Raw genomic sequence first — 12,106 nt, 5'->3', positions numbered from 1 at the left:
GCTTCAGCAACATGTCCAGTGGTGCTGTTCGGCTTGGACTCTTGCTGTGCTGACCCGTGTTGAAATGGACCGTTTCAAAGTGGTGCTGGAAAGAACTTTAAACAACAAATTCTTTCAGAAGCCCTTTACTTTGTCATTTTGGCTGTTAAACCCTTCCACTTGCAGCAAGAATCTCTAAGCCTTGTTAGCTGAAGCATTTCGTTCTTAACTAGACCTGATAGACAACCTTTTTTATCCCCTTTATGAGAAATGGTCTTTAAAGCTGAAATAGCAAAACTTTGAGTATTTTCTGTATCCAGCTTTCTTGTTAGTGATAATATTAGGATGTACTTATTGGAACACAAGAAAGAAAACACTTCCCCTATGAGACTATCTACCCCAAAAGAGAACCCGACAACAGAAAGTATTTAATAAAAGGCTAAAATGCCTTACTTTGACTGCATTAATAGAAGAGCCTTAAGAAAAAAAACCACCAACCCACTAAACCCATTGTCAGTACATTTTTCCTGATGCAGTTTGTCTTTAGGACTAAAACATTTATTTGAAGCTCTGTGTTGACAATGTATTGCTGAGGTTAGTGGTTTTCTGTTTCAAGCCATAAATGGCCCTAGAGGGCTTAGGAGCTGCTGTATTTGACAAGCTTGGGGATAAAAATAGTGCAGTTGCCTGAACTTGTTCACAGATGTTTAAATATTGCTGTATTCATTTGATTGATTTAACTCTGGGTTGAAGGGCTAATATACATTTTATGTCCCTATATGTTCCACGTGCCTTTCCCTGGCAGTCACTAGGCCAGCTCTCTCATCTTGCGTACTGCTTCCAATTCTGTCTCGACAGATTATCTGGTGTGGGTGTTTTCTGCTGAGAAATGATCACTCAAGATGATCTCTGTTACTGTATGGGACAGCTCAGTGTCTGAGGCAGGCCTGAAAGGGTGGTGGTGGCTCTACTTATTTGGGATACAGACAGTCTCATTTTTGTAGTCCTAAACCATGCGTTGTGTTGTGTTTCCGTGCAAATGAATTCTCAGGAATGCTTGGTCTCCTAGTGTCTGGTGACTTTCTCCAATACCAATTCCCCAAAACTGCCCCTTTACCTGTCTTGGCAGCTATTCTTACCAGCTTGTTTTCTCTGTTTTCAGTAGCTTTGCCTGTTTTCCCTTTTGAGTTGTTTATTCACCTCTGTTTTGGAAGCACCTTCCTGCCTCTTGAAATTGATTCGGAGGGAATTGCGAGGTGCGTTTTGCTTGGCTCAAAGAGCAAATAGCCGTGAACAGACTGTCTGCCAAAATCAGGTTCCACTGCCTTTTGGGAAGAGCATTTTGGCCATGGCACATTTTCTTAGCGTGTGTGACACGGCTTTTGCAGAACTACCAGGGTACCTTTCCTCATCTGTAAGGTGGCTTATTTGGTGTATAGGAGCTGCTAGCTAAACTCTAGACAAAAAGATCAAGGAGTTTCCCAGAAGGTGTTTCATTAAGTGAGAGCTGTGTGCTGGGACTTAAGTCTTCCGGTTTCTGTTGACAGAATTGAGTAATTGGACTCCATCTCATGAAGAAATGCATGAATTTGAGTGCAACTGATGGAGTTGATTTTGATTCTAGGTTTTTCTAGAAAGATAGGGTTTGGTTCTGCACAGCTGAAAGGATTGATTCACTGCATCAACAGTCTACTATAATGCTATTGGTTATGTTATGTAAAAACTTGCTAGGAGACACAAAATAAAAAAAGCTAATTCTCAATTGCCTGTGCACTCTCTGATTAAAGGAAAACTCCTTGTACCTTTCTGGTAGTACTGTGAAATCACTATTCAGAAGTTTATAGGTCAGCTGAGCTTTCTTCCCCCAGATGGTTTCTGGTTAAATTACTTCTCCGAGGTAATTGTCACTGTGGTGATAGAGTTTACATGTATTGTTGAAAAAATGAACAGTTGCTGTGGCCCTATTGCTTTTGAACTAGTGTTTGAAATGCCTTGCTCGATTTATTAGCTAGGGCTAGTCATGCTTCATAGTAACTGGAGACCCTTCCATCCTGGAATACACCGTTTATCACAGTCATGACCTGTCACACTGGAGGGCTTGGCAGGGGCAGCACTATTTGTCTGTGTATTTATCTGACACCTGGAGCATGTCACTAAAGCCCTGATGTCTCCCCGAACTTGTCATGGTTTCAGACTGAAAAGGCTTCTTATGTGGCCTTTGGCATCCAAATTGCAGATCTCTTTCAATATCTTCATTAGCAAAATTGTTACACGTTGTGTATGACTAGAATGGATCTATGTTGTAAATCTTCCAGTAGAAAGATAGAATGACAGGACAGTTTATTGTTTGGGTGGCTTTTTTTTTTAACTTGGTGATAAGATATGATTAGATACTGTTATAAAAAAACCCCCAACCTTCAGAATACAGTAAACCTGCACTGGCTTGTGGGTTGGCTTTCTACCTTTTCTGCTGTGCTGTTTCTGACTCCAGAGGTACTGGGTCAGGCTGTCGGTGCCGTCTATTGTATTTGGCTGGCAGATGCTTGTTGGCATGTGGAGGACTTCTAATCTCTGATGTCAGAATGGGATTCTTGCAAGATTTAGAACATGTATTCAGCAGAGTTTTATTGCTTAATATTCAAGAGAATGATTTAATAAGTACAAACTGATCAACAGCATCCAATAACACCAATTAGTTAATATCCAGTGCTTTATTTTAGTTGCACAAAGTTGAACACGAACTGTCAAACATTAAAAAAGGCACAGAAGTACTTTGCTACTTTGTATTCTTGTTCGTTTAAGTTGCCTTCTATTATGTTCAATTTTGCAGTACTTAAAGTACATTCACTTATTCTGTAGCTCCTGTAAATCTTCACACTTGAACTGTTGTAGCATCTTATTTGTATAATAGCACTATATATCTAATTTTCTTGTAAGGATTTGGGATCAATAGGTATAACTTGTGGGCAGCTGAAGCTTTTGAGCATGAAAGAACAAGAGCTATAACACCGTTGTGAAAACAGCTACACTGGGCAAAGTACAGTGGAATGTTATATGAGGGGAAAAATAGCAGTGGGTAGAAGATGTGATTGGATAAATGGATGTTCAGTCTCTCCTTCCTGTCTTTTATGAAGGAGTAAAAGAAAAAACCCTTCTGTTCAGAAAGGTATTGTGGACTATATTGATTTCAGTCTTTTTTTTCTTTTTTAACCTCCAGCTCGTTCATGAGTATGCTGGACTAACAGTGCTTTTCTAAATATCTAATGTATATCTAACATCTTTTTTTTTTACCAGTCTCATTGTCAGGTTTGAACCTGCATGTTTATTTCCAGCTACGTGAGCTGACCCCTTTGATTCAAAAGTTGCTCCTCATAGTGGTATTTAAGCCAATTTATTCTCTGTTCTAGCTTACCTATGGAAACAAAAACTTGAAAAAAATGAATGTTAAGGTATTGGTCTTGGAATTCATTTTTGAATATTTATTATCTGGATACTCATTTTTAATGTGTCTAATCTTGAAATAGGGGCAAAGGTACTACATTATTTTCTTCTGTGTGCTTCCAGCTCCTTAAATGTGCCCAAATTTGACTTTGCTGTTTGGAAGTGTAGTTAAATTGTGGTCCCAGTGAGTTTATGGCAAGTTACCTGATCTCGGCAGAATTAGCATTTCAGCCACTGTGTAGAAACCCTAGTTAAGTGAATGAATACATGATTCTGGATCTCAACGAAGACTCATAATACAGGTGATGTCCTTGATATGAAGAGTTCATGGATGGCATTAGCATTTGGATAATGGATAGCAGTGACTTAAACTCCAAAAAAGCTGATGAAAAGTTGAGCCCAGATAGCTCATGAGATCTGTCAGGAGTGGCTGATGTAGAACAGCTTAAGTTCTGATTCCAAGTTGATCAGCAAGAGCTGTTCGGCTTAAATAGCCGTGGTAACGTGAAGATACGGAACAGCAAAACTTTCAAAACATTATTTAAAACTTTGGTTCACAGTTTTGCGGTGTCATGACATCTTGGCTGGTATCGAATTTTGTGGCCTCGAGTTGTGACAGAATAGTGTTGCTAATTCTTTTATTACTGTTTCAGGTTTTTCATCTGGTGATGGCCATCTGACTGTTTAGGAATGCTGCTTCCAGACTACAAATTGTATGTTTGATATAGCTGCTCACATGAATGACTAAAGCTCAATAATCCCTGTAATAAGTTGAAATAACGGAGCACATGGAGACACAAATAAGCTTAGTTAGATAAGGTACCATGAAAAATACATTGAGACCAAATGTTAAAAGTTATGAATAGATCAAAATTGCGGAGTTGATCAGTTGTCTGTCCTAATGCTTAGTAAGTTATTACGTTAGTTCTGCAGATCGTTAACCCTACAGAGCATTTTAACACTGTTTTATAGGCAGTAACACAATAATTTTTGACTTAGCTAAGGTAACCAACCCAAAACTTACATAAGAAGAAAAACTGAAAAGCTGCTTGAGAATTGCATGCCTGCCTTGGAATGCAGGATTGGAATCCCTGGGTTGTGAATCTGTGATCTAAGGTCCTGCTACGAGATTTTGGGGACTTAGAATAGTTGGGTTTATGTGTTGGTGATTCCCACCCTGACATGGTAAACTTCCCAACTGTTTCATGAGCCATAGAAAAAGATGCACTTTCCCTTCGTTATCAGCCCATGCTTTAGTCTGACTTTTTCCACTCCAGGCTGCCTTCTTTCTCTTTCCCTTTTCATTGTTTATTCTGCCCCAAACATGATAGAACCTGTCTCTGTGCAGGCGCTATAGCAGGTAAAACTAATGTTTAGGTTGAAATCACGGTCTTTGTTCCATACTACCGGTTCATAAGTCTAAGACGTTTCCTTTCTGCATCATGTTAGAGGAAGGTATACTATTTGATTAGCTATTAAAACAGTCTGAAGTGGAAGTTATCTTACCTTAACAGCGTGTGTCTTGTTAAAATCTCTAATAGATACAACTATTCACTTCAAAATGTTTGTTCTTATGTCCCTTCCTATGCACTGATGTTATGTTTATCCTTTACCTGATGCATTATTGTAGGCATTGAGTGTTAAAGCAGTACTTGAACACTGAGTTTTTTAGACTGTTCTGCCATGCTGAACTGTGTAATAAACTGTTGATGCTCTGCTCTAATGTGGATTTTGGATTTGGAATATGTATGTTCTGGGATTCAGGACTTGGGAAAAATTCTAGTTGAAAAGCAAGGCATCTAGGATACAGAAGGGGAAGCTGGAAAAATAGAAAGACTCCTTTTAAATGAATTTTGTGTTCTTTTTTTAGTGTGTGTGTATGATGGACTTCTGTAAGTGAATAGTTCTGTACTTTGGCAGGAGGGGTGGGTAAGAAGAGCAGGTAAAGTAGCTTGATGTATCCTGTTATAATGAAAAGAACAGTCTTGTTTTGTTTGTCATGTTATTTTGTGAGGGTTCCCCACCAGTATACAGGACCTTGTTAGGTGCTACATTTTCTAATGGTTGTAGTAGTTAAGAGGATACTGTGATTTCTTTTCCTGCGATAAATTGTTTAACTTAAGGTCTAATTCTGTTTCTGATACTCAAGGACGCAGAAGACTCTTTGTACTAGTAGAGCTGTAACAAAGTTGTATGTGATCTGGTGGATAGAGAATACTTGTCAGATCATTAATGGAAATTATATTTGGTTTGCAATTCAGGCTAGGTAACAAGACTTCCAAGAAAACAGAAAACAAGTTATGGTAGATAATAATTTTATGTGGGAAATTTCTAGTGCGTGGGGTTTTGTGCAGAGGTAACCTTGTCTTCTGGAAGACTAGACAAAAGTTCAGAATTTCTGGGTCCTCTGTCATGTTATATTGTAGGCTTGCTCTTTCTGTGGTTTTTGGGGTTTTTTTTCTGCCTCACCTGGCAGATGGAAGAAATTTCTCATTGAACAATTTAGTGAGACACATTTCTTACTGATGTTAAAAAAAAGTATGCATGTCAAGCTTAGAGTGATGTAGCTCACTTCAGAATTCTAAAAGCTCAGTTCTTAAACTTAGTTCAAGTGAAGTTGTCAAGTACTATAATGTACTTAGTAGTTTGACAGACTTTTTTTTTTTTCTTTTCAGCCAGCCAAACACAGCTTGTGTTTCTAAAGAGAGAACAGATTGTCGTGGTTCCTTCTCCTTAGTGTACAGAAACACAGGCATATTTGACAGCAACAGAACAGCATGTTAAGATTGAGACAACCAAGATAGACATATATGGATGAGTTTTCTGTTGAGCTATTTACTGTCTTCCTCTTCTTAGGTTAATAAACAGCAAGTAGGCAATCCTTTGAGAGTATGCTGCTAAATTAATCCTAGATATCTGCTAATTAAAAATAATTAGGAAATACTCTCTTTTCATATTGCTGTTTGGAGTTTAAACAAGACCGACTTGACATGAATTTAATAGTAAAATGCATTGAAGCTACTTATCTGAGGTGGGCAGACCACTTCCTGAAGAACCGTAATTAATACAAGTACAGAATGTTACCAGTCTAGTGTAGCCTTTCAAATAAAAAAAAAATATAAAATCTGGTTAAGAAATAGAGGGATGAGAGTATGTACTTCATGTGCCACTGAAAGTTTTAGCACTTTATTTGTATTTTCACTGGAAATGCAGAACACAGTAATGGGGAAAGAAGTAATATAGTACCCACAAATTGATTGTGTACCTGCAAAATAATTGCAGTTTATTCTTCTTAATTGGAAGTGCTTGATCGGGTGGATCTTGCTGTTGGTGATAGAAAACCCTTACTCAGTAGGAGGAAAACCATAAAAGTACTAGCGAAGTGCATGATAGGAGGCAAGTGTTCTGAACGTGTCAATGGGCCTTGTCGTTAGCGTGCAGTGCCGAGTGAACGCTGTCACTGGAGCGGCGTCCAGCTATGTTTTGGTTCATGGAAATGTTTTTCAGGCATGGTAAGGAAACAGTGTGCTGAGCCTGCTTGCTGTGGGAAGACGCAGATGTTTCTGATAAAGAATTTGTCCAGGCAGGGATTCAAATTGTTTGAAGATTGCTGGCTTTCCTTTAAGAAGTTTGAGTCTTCCTGCCCAAAACAAGTTGTAGGCCTAATAGCTTACTGTGTACTGTAGTTGTAGTATGAAATAAAGCCCTAATGTATTCCTGCACAAGCCACTGAAGTAGGTCGAAATATTTAAATGCCAGATTTCGCTTTCCAGTAGACCTCTATTTTTAGGGGTCACATCTACGGAGCCTTCTAATTCATTACCTGTAGTAATGAGCAAGAAAGTTTTCTGTTTAGCTGTTTGATGAGATGGTATAGAGGCTTGCCTTGTGTGTTAGGTAATTCCGTTTTGAGCAAGTATTGTTTATCTTTTCAGTTGCTGTAACTGCCAAAGACACTCAGTGTTTGAGCTAGGTACAATGTTAAATATTAGACTGAAGACCCTATATCATATGTAAACAAATTCCCCCCTTTTTATTTATAAAGACATTGGGGGATGTTCCTATGCTACTCAAATAAATGTGCACATATTAAATGAAAAAACATGAAGAAATGTTTAGAAGTCTTCAAGTTTGTGTTTCTTTTTTCATTACAGACTTGTAAAAACTAATATGGTCAATTAAAACATTCCACTGAAAAAAGTTGGGATGAAGACAAAAGCAATCCTGGTTCTCCAGACAAAGCGTGACCAGGGCCGTATATGTCACTGTAGGGTCTTTAAGAAATGGAGTCTACCTAGAGCTTTAAGAGTTGTAGAAGAGATGTGCTAGGTGAATGGGGAAGCTGACATTAATGTGTGGTATGTGACTTTTTAGGCTGGTCTCTTGCTCCTTGTAACTTTTCTCAGTCTATCCTAGGTAAATTGGGCCCAAAAATCTGTTTTAGTTCTCTTTTGTCTTCATAATAAAATTATTCAGCAAGATTCAAGGCATTGGTTGTACAATTATCACTTTATCATTTATTTGAACGTTGGCTGCTCTTCAGAGTCTGTGCTAGAAGGTATTCTCAATCTGCCCTTCAAGAGCATGGAATGTTTCTTCCATGACTGTGTTGTGTATCTGTAATTCATGTAGCTGACGCTCTCCTAGTTAACTGGCTTACTGGTCACTGTTCCTAGGCTTAAAATATTAGAATTTTAACACAGGAGTGCATAAGATAAGCCAGGAACTAACTAAAGAACACATCTCAATGTAGTTGAAGTGGTTTGAGGCATTCAGTTCCTGGAAGTCTGTTAGCTGCTTCCTAGTTCCTCAGCCAGATGAACCTGCCATGCCTGTGGCCCACATGGCTTATAAGCAGCATGTGTTGACTGTCATATTTAGACTTGGCATGTGACTGACTTGAGAGGAGGTTTTCTTCTGCCTTTAGGGCAGATAGGTGGAAGCTACTCCACTCAAACCTTAGGAGAGGCACAGTGAGCTGAGACTGCTTTGTAAATGAGATCTACTAGGTAGCCCTTAAACCTTGGAGATGATGGGCTAGTTATGACACTTATCAGGTGATTTCCCTTACTCTCATGGGAAATAAGGGTAAAAATATACTCAGTGAAGAGTATAAGATTAAGCACAATGTGCTTAGGAATATATTTCCATGTGGCGTTTTCTCTGCTGCTTTCAGGGTGCTTCTAGAAAAGTAGTTGGCAAGTAATAGTTGGTCCAACAAGCAGACCAAGGAAAGGAGTTGTGGTTTAGTTAGACGCATAGAAAGTGTCTCCATTTATTCAAAAACAGTGGTCTGCTGCATGGTTTAGAGTACTTTCTCATTTGTCTGGCTGTTGTGCACTCCCAATTTTGAAAAGGAAACACAGGATGGAAAAACTAGTACTGCTGTGGGAGCAATCATTTGCTGCAATTGAATGGAAGCCAGTCGTCGCTGTTAGTTTGTAGCACGTCAGTACATTGACTGCTGCCCAGACTCTAAAACCGTGTGCAACGAGACTAATAGGGAGAGGTCAGAAACTCTTGAGGGTGGGATGTAAGTACCATCAATAACACCTTAAGCCTTTTTCAGATACTCTTACATAAAAGTGGTTCTGTATTTATTGTCCAGTTCTAATACGTATGATACTCACTGTCTGAATTGCACTGAATCTTACTTAGGCTACTAATACGAGCAGGGCATTAGTACTTCAGCTGGATGATTTCTCATTTTGAACAAAGCTGTTTTGGAATGTTTCAGTATTCAGGGATGTAATGAAGAACCTCACAAAAAAATGCCTTCTCTTTCAGCAGAGGCAGTAAATATGTTTACATCGAGAGATGTTCCAAAGAAATACCTGACTGTTAAACCTGTGTTTGCCCACTATTGCAGACTGGGCTGAGCTAAAAGTGGAATGCAATGAGACCAAAATAGTCTGAAGTAGCAGGATAGTGTAATTATGTACCTCTTAAACATAGCCAGGGTTATCTTTGAGTGTGTTGTCTTTTTATTAAAAGATATTGTGATTAATCCTGGAGAATGGTAATCATCAGGTGCAGCTGTTGTGGCTACAATGGACTGTATAATATTGCACAATCAACACAGTATTCAGCTACCATCTAGTGGGGAATCTGAGGCAGTGTTCTGAAAATGCAGGCCGCTAGGCACTCCAGAATCATGAGTACTTCTGCAGGTATTATACTTCGGGGAACCACTGAGATTTTTGCCTGATCATAGCCCTTACAAGTAAGACCTTTCTGCCTCTTAAGGCCTGCCTGAATTAAAAGGAGGAAGCATACTAAAGCGAATGAAGCACGCAGATGGTGAAATGTTGAAGCATGGAATTGTATTTCTCGTTTTTCCTTATAAAACCAGAACTTACCCGTGTCCCTTTAAAGCCTAAATGTCTCCATCAACCTCCTTCTTATTTTTAAACAGGCATGCTGGGTTAAGTCTGTCTGGCAGGTAAAAATTCTGAAGTTCAGTAACTAGATTATGGTTGCTTTGGCACCTAGACTGTACATAAATTGAATGTAAGAGTAAAGCAGTAAGTATTAAATTTCCAAAATGGATATGTTAAACCTCTATGTTTCTCAGGTATTTTCATAATGAAGTATGTTTTTTTTTTTTCCTGCTCTGTTTACTTACCAATGCTTATAGAGGTAAGTGGTTGAATGGGTGTTCTTAATGTTACTTGAATAAAATGGAGGGTGAACAAAAATTAACCCTTGCTTAACACAGTTATTGAAACCAAGAGAAAAACAGTGTGAGCCTTAAAGCAGAAGGTGATGTTGCCTCTAGTGATAACTGGGCAGAGGCAGTAATCCAAGAAGTGTTTGGAGTCGTGGAGTTATACTCAGTGTGGTGCTGCTCTGGCTCACTTCAGATGCAAAGATCTATGATCCTCCTTACTTTGGGGTAAAAAGAGTGCTTCCTTGACAGAATCTTAAACATTGTGCAGCAAATTCAATAGTCTCTGCCTCAAAAGACCCGAAGATGGGTTGGGTTTCCCCTCTTCATTTCCATTGAGTATCTTTGAGGCACCTGTTAACCTTGTTCTTCCATGTTGACATCAGTCTTCCTTTCATGCCAAGACAGTTCACCTTGTTGTACCTCTATTAAAAATGTTTGTAGGGAAAATGTCCAGTTCAGCGTCAAGTGATGCAGCTTTTACTGTGCCTGGAAGATAAGGGCCTACTTCGTCCCGTGCAGCCAACCTGTGCTTGTCACTTAGATTAACAAGTAGCTAATCATTAAAGTAGCGGTGCATGCGTATGGCTCCATTTGTGATTGTGTAGACCTCAGTCTGACAAGCTGCTTGTAGTTTGCTTACGTGTAAGCCAAGTTAACTCCCAAAAGCCACTTAAACTGGATGTTCCAGAATTGCCAGTAATAGCTAAGATCACTAAACTGAGGTGGAACTCATAACTGGTTTAGAGGATTTGGCTGAAATGTGCTGATTTTGTATTGGAAAGAGAAAATGTGGTTGTAGACTGTTTAAAAACAGCAAGGGAGTAATTGCTTAATGTTCCAGCACAGCTATAATTCTCCTCTGCTTCCTCCCCGTGCTTCCATTCAGCTCTTCCCCTGCTCCCCCGCTCCCTGGAGCTGCTGGATGCTGCATGCCCTTTGATCAGCTGAGGTTAAACTAGCTCTAGCCTCGGAATGGAAATGGTTCTGGAACTTCCCTCCTAAATTCTTTCTTTTATGACTTGGTGGATGGGTCTGCTACAATTCTCACAAGTGTTTCAGAGGTTGGCTTCTGTTGATCCCTGAGGATATTATGGAGAATTGTTGCTAAATGTGTGCTGTGCAGGAGGAAGGATCGTCCTGTAGTCAAATATGTGTTTGTGGAAGCCCATAGGATGGCGGTGTATGGCTGTAAGATCTGGTACTGCTGAGCTTTTCTCTAATACGTAGCTCTGTGCAATACTGGCAGCTTTTGTTTAGTGAAATAGACCTCTGCAGTTGATTTTCATGGGGAAACAAATAACTGGGGTCTATTTGTATGTGAGGGTACTAGTAGCTTGTAGTTACTTCGTAGTGGATAGATGGTAGTATGAGCCAGTTGCTCATACAGTGAACTCGCTGTATACCACTTATTAGAAAATTATCTGCTAGATTAGAAAGTAAATTGGTTTGGTGTAGAATCTGGTAGAGATGTGCTATTTGATGTGCTTGAATTTTGAGTTAAGGCATTCAGTCTTGCTTTTCAACTGAGAACTTAAAGCTACTCCACTGTTGAGAGATTTTTAGGGGGAAATCTTTTGTATTTCTTAAAGTCTAAGATTCAAGCTGGTATTTTAAGAGGGTTTGAGCATATGGACTTCTCTCACTTATAACAGACTAGTGTCTTGAGCGAGGTGTCTCCCTACTCTTAGGGCTTTTTCTTGTGGCTGGTAGTAACAGAAGTGTTTTATGAGTAAGCTTGAAAAAATCAAAAGTTCTTGTATGGTGCTACAAAAAGCTCTATAAAATCACCTACTTAATGATGGGTTTAGTAATCACTCTGCTACTGTTATTTCACAGCTGTGTTGAAATGGAAGCCTAATTTGTCAACAGGAAAGACATGCCAATAGCCTAGTTTTTGTTACAAAAGTTGTCATGTTTAACGTGACGTTATAATTTCATTACTTACATGAGGAAAGTGGATTATATAAATGAATTGAGTAAACTGCTTATCCCTCAAGGATAGATCAAGGAGTTCAA

This window comes from Falco biarmicus, chromosome 15, assembly GCF_023638135.1.
Source record: "Falco biarmicus isolate bFalBia1 chromosome 15, bFalBia1.pri, whole genome shotgun sequence".
NCBI classification, from domain to species: domain Eukaryota; kingdom Metazoa; phylum Chordata; class Aves; order Falconiformes; family Falconidae; genus Falco; species Falco biarmicus.
This window is presented reverse-complemented; position numbering follows the sequence as displayed.